We start from the raw sequence: 13,426 nt of genomic DNA on the forward strand, positions 1-13,426 counted from the left end.
TTTCATTCTTCAATTCAATTTAGTACCTGCTATGTTCTGTACTAATAAGTTTGGAACACTGTGCCCAATTATAATTCACTTTAATATCTGCACATTTGAGGAAACTTAATGCTGAAGATTCAGACTTAGTTCTTCTCAGACTTGATTATTCACTTATCATCCTCTACTCACCAGAAAAGTAGTTCATCACCTGCCAAATTGACATTATGTTTTTCAGTTTTCTAATTGCCTCTCACCATCCCGGTTTTGTCTTCTTCTAAATTTATTACATTACATCATCCTGAAAGGACTTCGGGGAAAATATACGCCTATATAATTACTTAACCATATTTTTGGTTGGGGTGGACGGGTTTAAGGGACTACTTCTAATGCTTTATTTACAGTTACATACCGCTATTCGCCAATACAATTAATAAAATAAAGCATACAAGGATGATCTATAAATTCAGAACATTTGTGTAGTGTTAGATGAGTATTATTCCTGAGGCTTAAGAGGATTTTTATAAGTAAATGGATTTCAAGGATTATTAAAGAGGGGAAACAAATAACATGGGATTTTATATTGGGAGTAGTTTCTGTTCCAGGAATATTGGAGGTGTTGTAAAATAAAGAAGTTGAAGAGGATGCTATAAACAGGACAAAGAAGAGACAGCAGAGCTGGGCAGCGGCTGGAGGAGCCCTTGCTCGTGGCGCATCGCAAGTTCCTGCGGGGCAGCACGTGATGCAGAAGGCGGCAGCAGCAGCGGTACCACAGGAAAGAAAGACGTCTTTGGTGGCAGCATTTTGGTGGGAGGGAAAATATTAAGGACAGAGAGACCAGATGGTGATAGCATGGGGCCCGAAACCAAAATGTCACGGACTCAAATCTGAGCTGTAAAGACCTAGTAGAATGGAAAAATAATAACACAAATAGAAAAAAAAAAGGATTTATCTACATCCATTTAATGTACTTACATTTTATTTCATGTAGAAGGTATTTGAGATGAATTCTCCAAAAAGAGAAGGAGGAGATATTTACAATAAGATTCATAAAACAACCAAAAGAGGGAAGGAGAAGCATACGCCAACCATTAGGGTCAACAGAGTGGCCGCGTTTGAGCAGAAAACCTGGAGCTTCCTCCCAGCCATGATGAAGAGGGAGACTGTATACATTACGAAATCTTAATTAACTACTGTCATCTGAAATAATCGCCTTCAAATATTTGGGGGATAAAATTAAAAATGGTTAGAGACATGGCTCCTGGGTGACAATAGAATAAGATATAATCAATAAGAACCTCAGTATTGGCTTCACACCAAATAGATAAATTTGCCTGACTAGTTTTGAGAGCAGCCTAAGATAAAAACGCATGGCCAGCAACTGAGAGACAGTTCTACAGAAGCAGTGACAAAAATGGCATGGTCCAAATGGGTAGCCTCCTTGCGATATGGTTGATCCAAGGACATTGGTTCGTAATTGACGCTGGGTCCTGGGACACATCTGTGAACAAAATAGCCATAGTCCCTGCCTTCAAGAGGCTTACGTTTTGGCAGGGGAGTCAGGAAATAAAGTTAACAAGATATAAAAATAAAATAATTACAAACTGTGAGAGATGCTAAGAAGAAAATGAACGCTGCTGTCAAGAGTTAAAGGGGTGGAGGGGTGCCCTCTTGTTTCACTCTAGTATCAGGGAAGAGCTTTCTGCGGAAATGACATGAGAAGGCGACTTTGGGGTCCACAGAGCAGTGAATGATGCGTAACCCAAGACAGTCTTTCCCCACTGCCTCTCTCCCAGACTTTCAGTGTGCATCATCTAAGCAGGGTGTTTACGACTATGCACTCTAGGCAGTTGACCTGCAGTGCAGACATTCTGTACGGCTAATTAAGGAGGTTTCAACGAGCTGGTGATTAGGTTAATATCCTATTATAAAAATTAATAAGCTTAACCAATGTTTTAGCTCAAGTGAAGTTTAGAGACATGCTATGGACTGAATTGTATTCCCCACCCCATTTCATATTTGAAGCCCAAACCCCCAAGGTGACGATATTTGGATATGTGCCTTTTGGTAGGTAATTAGGTGTAGATGAGGTCATGAGAGTCAGGACACAGTGAGAAGGGAGTCATGCGCAAACCAGGAGAAGGGCTCTCACCAGAATTAGGGAATGGAGTCAGCCAGCACCTGGCACCTTGATCCTCGACTTCCCAGCCTCCAGGGCTGTGAGAAATACATTCCTGTTGTTTAAGCAGCCCAGTCTGTGATGCTTTATTATGGCAGCCAGAGCTGACTCACACAAAGATGGGGCTGAAGAAACAGTAGGATTTAGAGACGAGAGTCATAAGGTAGGAAAGAAATACAGAAATGTGCTCCAGATACTTGTTCTAAGTCCTGATTATGCTACAGACAAAAGTGGAGTGAGTCCAAGTCGCTCTCTCACACTCAGAGGGATTCTCTGGGTCTCAGAAGGGACTCCAAGCTGCCCTGCACCGAGCACCCTGATTCTCACAAGCCCCCAGACCAGCCAAAGGGTCCTGTCGCCCCGTATTGAGGGGTCATCTCACCCCCACCCCCACATACGAGGAGCCAACAGTTCTCATTAGTTCGTAACACAATATGGTACCATTTTAATTGGTTCCTTCTTATTGAAAAGAATTTTTTTGCATAAAAAATTAAGTGAAAACCAATGTACAGTGTAAAGTAATTCTTCTGCCAATCCCAGTCCCAGAGTCTCCAACCTCCTTCTCCAAAGGCTACCAATGGTAAACGGTTTTTTATGTATAATTCAAGATATACTTAAGGCACACACAAGTACCAATATTTGTATTATATTTACACACACATTTAAATCCAAATGGCAGAACTGTACAAGTAATATCCTATGCCACCTTCTCTTCCAATCAGCATGTATCTTGGAGGTCGTACAGTGCATTTTATCTTAATTTATTTAACCTGTTCCTCCATCTATATTTGTGTTCCCAATCTTTGCTATTATTAACAATGATGACGTGAACATCCTGTGTAAATACTGTGGTGCACATGTGTGCGTATATCTTGAGGATAAATTCCTAAATCAAAACAGCTGGGTCAAAATAGATATGCATTTTAGACTTTGAAATTTAGAATTTTTAATTTTTCCATACATTTCTCAAATCTATCACTAATTCTAACAATTATAATAATATTGGTATATCAGACTTCACATTTAAGCAATTGCCAGGTTGCCTTCCAAAGAGGGAACATCCATTTATACTCTCACCAATGACATGAAATGCCTCTGTGTCCAGCTATGCTGTGAATGTGTCCAGCTATGCTGTGAATGTGTTGCTTCAATAACTCATAACAACCTTAGGAGGAGGTGTGAGAATTATTCCCAATTTAAAACTGACTTAATTGAGGCACAAGGTGAAGCAACTCGACAAAAGTCACACAGAATTAAGTGACTAAAGTGAGAGCTGTGTTCCCCCGACCCCTCTCTTACCCGTTATGCTCTATGGCCTTCCAGAGTTTCAGCCCTAGCTCACACTTGAAGATGACGACCTCAGCCAAGTTATTTACCTCCCATCCATGATTTCTGTATATGTAAGAGGGAGATAAAATTGATACAAAATAAAATAAGACAGTGTAAGGGAAATTCCATGAACAAGGGGCTTTAACATAAGTTCTCCTCCTCCCTGTTGAGATAATATATGAATCTGGGGGAAGAGTAAACCATGGCTAGTAAACCCTAGCTAATCCTGTTCAATGACATGGAAATTAAAGAAGCAGCTGTGACCCTTTTCAATGTTAATGGTACAGCAACAAAGCCCACGGAAATGAGGCTTTGTGGCGTACCTCCCTCCCTCCCTGTCTTTCTTATTCAGTATTTAATTCTGACTGGTTAGTCTTGGCCCAGCTTATGCACAGTGTTACATAAGATTTCTAGCCCCTAGAAACCAGACATTCGAACCTCCTAGAACTGGTCTTTCCACCTATTCAGGGAATTTTTCAAAGTTCTGTTTGCTAGCAACAGTCTTTGGCTAATGATAAACTGAGAGCAGTGTAAGCTATGAAGAGGAATGAAAGGGAACACATTTCTGTTCGGGTACAGAGTAGGCTGTGGCTTAGAGCCTACAATTCAGAATTCAGAGGAAACTTTGTACTGCTGAGTGAGCCTGCCCATCAAAATATTGTCACACCCTCTATTGTTAAATTTTGGGTTTTTTAATATGATAAGGCAATTGAGTCAGTATTGAGTGAGCAGCTCTTTTCTTGGGAGTGAGTCTTAAGAATGAGCAATCCAAAGAAAGGTCCTTGTTTCCCACAGGCCAGTTTAGAAAGGGTGGCGCCCCTGCTCTCAGGCACAGGGGCTGAGATGGGAGCAGAGCACAGGCTGGGCTGCAGTGACTCGGCCACAGTCATTCTGTCTGGTTGATTCCCTCAGATCCAGCCTTATTTCCTTGTTTCTCCTCTAGGGGCTTGGGTGGGAGAAGGATTGGTAAAGCTGAATTGCCTGAAACTGCTAACCACCCATTCCAAGACAGCCCTGAATGGACCTTCTCTTCAGGACCCACAGTCCAGAGACCACACTCAGGGCGATGACTCATGCACTCTTTCCTCCATGCCAGTTCCTTGTACACTGTGCAGGATGTCCACATATAACCTCACGCTGTGGCCTGTCTCTCCTCACCTCTGAGTGATGAGCAGAGCTCAGTAAAGTAGGCTCAAAATGGGAGGCAGCATGTTTAGACATGGCTGAGTTGACATAATGGTTTTAATGTGACTCAGGAAACTCACCACCACATAAAAATGTCAAAATCAAAAAAAATCACTGTTTTTTACAACCAGGTTATAAAACAACCAACACCCTGACAATTACACTAACTGTATCCTTCACCTTCACTCCGCACTCTCACCTGATCCATTACCCTATGTCTGAGCCCCAAGGTTGTTCTGTCCTTACCCCGTCCCACCCCCAGCATGCTCCCTGACACTTTCCCTCTGCTCCAGCGGTGCCAACCAGCAGTGGGTGAGGCTTAGACAGTTATCCAGATATTTTGGCCACAAATATTTGCTAAGAGCTAGGCACTATTCAAAGCACCGCAGTGAATGTGCTCTTTCTTCCTCACTTTCTTTTTTTCTTTCTTTTTTTTGAGGGGCGGGGGGAGGTTGTGTTTGGTTTTTCTGCACATTACAACTTTTTTTGTGTGTGGCAAATTTAATCTTTTGTCTTTTTTAACTGAGTGAAATATGTCTAATTTCAAAATAGACAAGTCACAATATCATATAACAACAAAAAGTGCTTCAACTCAGGAAAAGATTTCTATATGATGTAATTTAGGAAAAATAAATAATTGCAGATAGGCAAATAATATTTTAAATGACCGTATGGACAAAAGTATCTGTTCTCATTCGTACCACCACTATTGTACATTTTAAAAAATGTTTCAGGGACTTGTACAAAAAAAATCTGTCTCTGAATGTCCTACAAAATTTGGTAAATCTGGATATCTTACGATCACCTGTTTTAGCTTAAGAACAAATACAGTTTACTTATTCACTTATAAATTTTATGTACTCTGGTCAAAATAGAACAGTTAGTTCATGCTTCAATATGCCTCCCCTGATCTAATACATAGCAAAAGTATAAAAATATAAAAGGAAAAACCCAAAACACATGTTTGGGTTCAAAGCCTATTAAGCATCCTTGTGCACCAGGAACAGAGGAGAAACACAGAGTTGAGCAGAACTGAGGCTGCAGCCGTGCTGGGCTCGAGTCGTGAAGACGGCAGAGGCAGCTGGAATTCAAGGGAAGGAAAACTGAGGGTGTCCTGTGGAAATCAGAGGACTGCAGCCAGCTTGTAAACAGGGGCTAGGTGGGTCTCCTTCTGGTGAAAATCTGCACCCACCCACTGCTGGGGCCGTGACATTGTAGATGCTTCACAAGCAATAGGACAAACCACACCTTGCACCCGAGGAGCTGCACCAAATGCCCCTCACCTGGGACCTGATGTCATATCTCTGCTCAGACAGTGAGCAGGTGCTCTGCAATCCATAAAATATCTGGGTTCAGGAAGTTGAGAGACTGAAGCTGCAAATCCACTAGACAGAGAAGTGTGAAGAAAAAGAAAGAAGGGGAAATCTTTCATTCAAAATGAGGCTGCAAAACAAAATTTCAAAAAGCATGGAGAGTTCTAATGCTGTGAAAGGGATCCAGCCAAAAAGCAACAATTGCAACATAATTTCACTACAGGTGAAATTTTAGGAAACTGTCTAGCCAGAATTTTAGAATAAGGATGCTTTCAATGCTTAAGGATAAAAATGAAAACAATTACATAAATTTTTTTAGAAAACAAAAAATATGAAAAACAAAAATGAAACAAATCAAATAAATCAAAAGCAGAATGACTAGATAACCTAGAAATTAAAAATCTATTGATTGAAATAAAAAATTCAAAAGATGGAGTAAATTTTGGAACAGAGAAAATAATAAATTGGAAAATATTACTGAGGTTTTCACCAGGTTCACAGCATAGGGAATAAATTATGAGAGAATGTTAGGTAGAGAGATCATACACCCCAGTATATCTGGGAGAGTTCCAGTTTACATCTGTGTCCTGATGTCATTATTAGTGGCACTCCTTTTAACTCCCAAATATGTCCCAGCTTAGACAATAAATTATATGGACATCCAAGTGTTAAAAATATCTAGGACAGACGGAAAGACAAATAAGACTGCCAGAATGAAAAAACAGAGAGAATCACAGACAAGTAATATTTGAAGGAAAAAGAGTTGTGAATTTTCCAAAACCGAATGAAGACGTGTGTCCTCAAATTGAAAGTGAACTATAAGAGCCAAGAAGGATCTATTAAAATATATTCACACCTAGACTCATCACAGTGAAACTGGAAGACATCAAGGATTAAGAGACACTCTTACCAGCTACCAGGAAAAAGGGAGATTACCAAGAAAAATGGTAATTAAACATTAAACCAAGCAGGATTCTCACAAACAACATTAGATGCCATAAAACAATAGGGAAATATATTCAACATAATGAGGGGAACTGTCAATTCAGAATATCATACCCATTTAACTAGGCAACAAAAACAAGACTCTGGAAAATAGATATTCAACCTATAATTGACATTCTTAGTTTTTTCAGTTTGAGAGGAGGATAATTCTAGATAACTTCACATATTTTTAGAAAAAAATTATAGTTTACTTACAATTAATTAATTTTACCCATTAATTTATAGCTTGTATGTTGAAAACTTTAAGCTATTTTATGGAAATTAACAAATAGGATCTAATTTATCGATACATGGAAATGTAAAGGACAAAGACCAGCCAAGATCATTTTAAAGAATAAAGAATTAAAGAACTTGCTCTGAGAGTTATCAAGGTATATTGGCAAAGCTACAATACATAAGACAGTGTGGTATGAGCATAAGAATAGACAAATAGACACATGGAACAGAATAGAAACACATATGACCATTTGTTTGATGATAAAGTATAAGACAAATGAGAAAAGAACTGTTTTTTTTTTTTTTTAATAATGATGGTGGGTCAATTGGTTATATGGGGAAAATAATCTTGATATCCTACTTCACATAACACACAAAAACCAGTTCCAGAGCAGAAGGCAGATATATGTCCATGTGAAAGGTAATAATAAAACATCAGGAAAATAACAGAGAATATCTTGACTTCAGGATCGGCAAATAATTTTAAAATGCTAGTAAATGAGACATAATTAAAATTGAGAACATCTGTTTATCAAAAGACCCCAGTAAAAGAGTGAAAGAGAAAGCCAAAAACTGGAGAAGATAATTTCAATATTTTATCTGACAAAAGATTATTATCCAAAATATGTAAAATGTTCCTGTGAAGTAATATAAAATAGCCCATAGAAAAATGGGCAAAAATTTGAACACCGAACAGCTAACTCATGAAAGAGATTAGATAAAATGGATAATAAGCATATGAAATACTCAACATTATTGTTCGTCAGGGGATTGAAGATGGTGCACATATTCATGCACTGTGTATGGGACTATAAATTGGTACAACCACTTCAGAAAACTCTTTGGTGTTAGCTACCAAAGCTGAACATATGCGTAGCCTATAAGCCAGCAATTCCAGTAATTCATTGCTACAGGTTTACCCCACGTAAATGTGAATGAAAGACAGAGACAAGCACATTCAAAACAGCATTATTCATAATCCCCAAACACTGGAAACAGTGTAAATAGCCAGTACTTGCAGGATGGATACCTAAGCTGTGATGTGTTCATACAGTGGGATGCTCCGCAACAGTGAGGTGAGTCGGTGGTACATCCAACAGTATAGATGAGCCGAGCAACATGGCATGGAGCAATAGGCGTCAGACACAGAGTTCATATTTTAGTTCCATTTATATAAAGTTCAAAACAGGCAAAGCTAATCTATGGTAAGGAAGACACAGCAGTGATTAACCTTAGGAAGGGGAGAGGAGAGACTGGGAGGGAACATGAGGGGAGCCTTTGGTGCTGGTAATGTTCTACTTTTTTTTTTTTTTTTGCGGTACACGGGCCTCTCATTGTTGTGGCCCCTCCCGTTGCGGAGCACAAGCTCCGGACGCGCAGGCTCAGCGGCCATGGCTCACGGGCCCAGCCGCTCCGCGGCACGTGGGATCTTCCCGGACTGGGACACCAACCCGTGTCCCCTGCATCGGCCGGCGGACTCTCAACCACTGCACCACTGGGGAAGCCCTGATGTTCTACTTCTTGATCTGCGTTGTTGCACAGGTGTATTTACTTTGTGAAAACTCATTAACATACACTTATGCGTATAAATATGCTCATTTCTGTATATTTGCTATACATAAAAGAGGGGAAAGGCAAACCCCAGGTAACCAATGTAGAAGTAGAAATCATCTTGATACCTTCCAGACCACTAGATGAATCCAAAGGAGGACAAAATAAAAGGATTTGGAGGAGGAGGAGGAGGAAGAAGAGGAGGGGGGAAATAAAGAAGAAAAAGAAAAATACCACACCCTTTATCAATGCAACAGAAGGTAGGATAGCAGGGGCAAAAGAGAAAATGGATGGTACACAGAAAACACAAGGAGGTGGTAGAAATAAGCCCAAAGAGTGAATGTATTGATAAATAAAATTCACCTATTAAAAGACAGAGATTACCAGACAGAATAACAATAATATAAATTCAGCTATGAAAGGCATACTTAACAGCAAGTCCAAAAGAAAATTTGAACATTAGGTTTTGAAAAACTAACTAGCTTTTATGGTAAGATGCATTACAAAAAATAGACAATAATCCCCAAGACAATAAAACAATTTTGCACCTAATGTAACATTACATTAGACAGAGCAAGCTGACAGGATTACAAAGTACAATTGACAAATCCAGAACTATGGTCGGAAGTGCCAAACCCTTCAATAAGAAACATAAGCTCAAGTAGAAAAAGCTATTAAGAACATAGAATATTTTAACAGCTAGGCCGTACCCAGGCCCAGCTTAGCTCGCTCCCTGCCCCTACCCATTTCCCAAACCTTCAGGCCACTGAGAAGTGGGTAGAATTCCATAACCAGCTCTCAAGCTCTATCTTGTAAGGAAAGATTCTCAGATTCAGAGAGTGTGAGAAGGGACTTAAGGAGAATTCACCCAGAATAACAGAAACAAAGTCTAGATATAGGACTCATTGGGAACATGATGTTGGTGAGAAATAACAACATGAGAATTATGCAACTGGAACAAAAAATAATTATGAAAGAAATGCTACAGCAACCAGAGTCTAAAGAACACAGGAAAACATCTCACCAGTGTTTCATACTATAGAAAAGCTTATGAAGAACGCGAATTGCGTAAATAAGAGCTTAAGTGTAAGATGATAACAACAGAATGAAATAAAAATGGAAATTGAAAATATAAGGAAATTGAAATTCAAATAACACCATTATGGAAATAATAAACAAATTACATACAGAAAAGAGTTGAATGGATATGGCTGAAAATACACAAAGGAAAGGCTTGAGATAAGCACAGTAACATCAAAGGAAAAAGACTAATGGAAATAGAAGTTAATGGCTATGGAGGAGTGACAAAGATGACATTACCCAGGATAAGGGTGTGTGAACTGAAGAACTCAATGGATGAATCAGAACAATAGAAAAATAGAAAAATAATCCTGAAATACAGGAAGAGGAATACTGAAAACTTCATGTCATATTCCAAGACAAATACATTTAACACTATCAATTCTAAATCATTTTCTTGTTGTTATTAAATTTTGAGGATGAGAAAAAAATCCTCCAGACATTCAGACGCAAATATTGTCTCTTATAATTGAGAACAAAAACAGACTGGCCTCAGTCTTCTCCAGAGTAGGACTCCAGAATGGAGGCATTGGGAGCAACACCTACCAAACTCTAAAGGAAAAAATGTGATGAAAAATACTGTGTCCAACCAAGATTCCATTCAAGTATAAAGACCAGAAACAGATGTTCTAAATAGGAAATAATACAAGGGTTACAGCATACACCAGCTTTCTGGAGGAGGAGAAAAGGACTAGGTGATACAATCTAACTAATCAAGAGCTGATAAAGAGACCCATGGTAAGAGGTGTTCCACCATGTTGAATTCCATAGCATCCTGGAGCAAGTAAGTGTGACCAACGTGTTCTGTAACCTGCCAAGTGGTTCTTCAGGTAGAAAGGCAATAGACACATGTCTGCTCTAGCATGAAAGAACTCAGGGAATACTGTTATAGTATTTTTTAAAATAAACTCCTTGAAATAAAATCCATCCAGTAAGAGGAGAATCAAAATGTGGAGCTTAGGAATGAAGATGTAGGGGGAAAGAATGGTGAGATTTATGGTTACGAAGCATAAGCATAATATGTCATAAAACTTTTTTTTTTCGCGGTACGCGGGCCTCTCACTGTTGTGGCCTCTCCCGTTGCGGAGCACAGGCTCCGGACGCACAGGCTCAGCGGCCATGGCTCACGGGCCCAGCCGCTCCGCGGCATGTGGGATCTTCCCGGACCGGGGCACAAATCCGTGTGCCCTGCATTGGCAGGTGGACTCTCAACCACTGCGCCACCGGGGAAGCCCTACTGATTCTTCTTTTAAGGAAACAACTTAAACATAATTTCCAGTCCAGTTTTCCATTATTCTAAAGCAATGAACAACTACGAATTATGTGACATGTGAGGGAAAATGCTTAAAGAATAAGACCAAGATAAATGTGATAAACTACCTCAGAGAAACAAACATAATTTAAGAAATGAAAAAGAACTTTTAAAATATTCTAATCAATATACTAGAAATTTAAGAGAAGATTTTGCATGCATATAGGAAGAATAGAATCTAGGAAAAAGGAACCGTGAAACAGCAAAAAAGAACACTTAGAAAATTAATATATGGCTATTGAAAACAGTGAGACCAGGGAGAAGAAAAATATCAAAACTGTAATGGTCAGGAACGCCCCACAGCTGAGGATAGATGTAGGACAGGACCAAGGAAACGTCCAGCACAAGTGAAATAAACATCCATTCCTAAATATAATATTGAGAGATTTGAGAACTAGATTCAAGAAAAGATCCTAGGAGTTTTCAGAGAGAAAAGATAGCAACACTGGCCACAATCATGCAAGGCGCACTGCCTACAAAATTCCAATGAAAGCCAATGTTGAACTTAAAAGTCCTGAGCTACCCAAATTATTAATCGAGTATGATGACAGAATAAAAGTATTTTCAAATATCTAAGAACTCAAAACATTTATCTCCCATGCATCCTTTTTCACAAGGTTCCTTAGGCTGGGTCAGAAAATGAGAAAATCAGGAAGAACGAGAAAAGATGCAGGAAACAATGATTCTAACCTGGGACAGGATTGAGGAGAAGCCCTCAGATGGTCAGTGGGCGGCAGCATTGGTCCCCAAGTAGGCTCTAGAAATAGGGATGCAGTTAAAAAAAAAAAAAAAAAAAGAGGGGGAATGTTCCATGGACTTGACAGTATCCTTCAAACTGGAAGAACAAACCTAAAGACTGCATAAAGAAAAAGAAGAAAGGAAATTAGAAATCACATGTTATCATGTAATCGGTAATCACTGCTTGTAACGAGCCCCACTGACATAGTTATGATCATGTGAAGCAATACTTGTCAAGTTTTCAACTTTTAAAATCTAAACAAAGGCCAGGCATGGAAAACTTCACTGTAGTTATAGAACAGAAGGCAATTTTTTCAGTCTTGCCAATATAAAAGTAGAAACAAAGCTTGCAAAAGTCAGGGTCTGGAAGTGGGGGAGGGATGGAGGACCCCACCTCACAGGGTAAGGAGTCAGGATTGAGTCTCTCTCACTAATGGAACAGACAGAAAGGGAAAGTATACAGGATTGGAGGTACCAACGTGATTAAAAGAGAAACTAAGAGTAGTGACATAGTTACTGTGTCAGGAGGGAGCGAGGGAAGTGTAAGTGAGCTAAATCCTCATTTGCCGTGGCCAGAAGTCAGTAGACAGTGTTTAAAATAGATAATCCAAAAAACATGACTAATCATTTAGTATTTTAAACATCCAAAAATAAAAATATATGATCCTATTAAACAGTATCTCTTTTTATAAAACAATTTCTGCTGTCTTTTAACCTATCTAAAGAAATGTATCGAGATATTTACAATAATATTCACCTAATATTTCCAAATGGTGGGACTTGAGAGAGTTTTTTTACATCGCTATTGGTATCTTTCTGTATTCTGTGGATACTTTGTACCTTTATATCACTTTCATAACAGTGACATCATTATTTTATACTCTGGATGCTGGGAGGGTAATTGGTTATAAAAGGATAAAAGTGGAAGCAGGGAGCCCACCTGAGAAAATGTAGTGGCGTGTACTAGGTGCTTACACTGGGAACAAGGAGAAAGCGGCCTGATTCCTGACGTACTTTTAGAGGGAGAATAAACAGGCCTCACTGGCTCGAACATTGATGGTAGGCAGATGGGGAATCAAGGGTGATGCTGAGGTTTCTCACTCTAGCTCCTGAGAGCTTGGAGGTCACAGAGAGATGGAAACGGAGTGTGTTCTGTGTCCGCGTTGAGAGAGGTGGAGAGGAGTCCAGAGTTCGGCTTTATAGGACCTAACCTTGAATATCTGAGAAACATACAAGTAGTAATCATGCAGTTGGTTTCTTACACAAATTGGAGCTCAGATAAGTCCATGCTGGGCATATAAATTTGGAATTTGTCAGCAAATAGGTGGGATGTAAAGCTACGAGAATGTATGAAATCTCTTAGATACAGGGAATGAAAAAAATAGAATAGGAGCTTGGACCAAGCCCTGAAGACTCCCAAAAATGACAGGTCGGAGGGAGAAAGGAACCCTGGAAAGGAATTGAGAGGAGAAAAAGAACAATTTGTAGATTACATTCCAGGAGTGTGTGGCTTCGGGGATGCTGAGGGAAGAGGCTGTA

This window comes from Pseudorca crassidens, chromosome 13 (assembly GCF_039906515.1).
Source record: "Pseudorca crassidens isolate mPseCra1 chromosome 13, mPseCra1.hap1, whole genome shotgun sequence".
NCBI classification, from domain to species: domain Eukaryota; kingdom Metazoa; phylum Chordata; class Mammalia; order Artiodactyla; family Delphinidae; genus Pseudorca; species Pseudorca crassidens.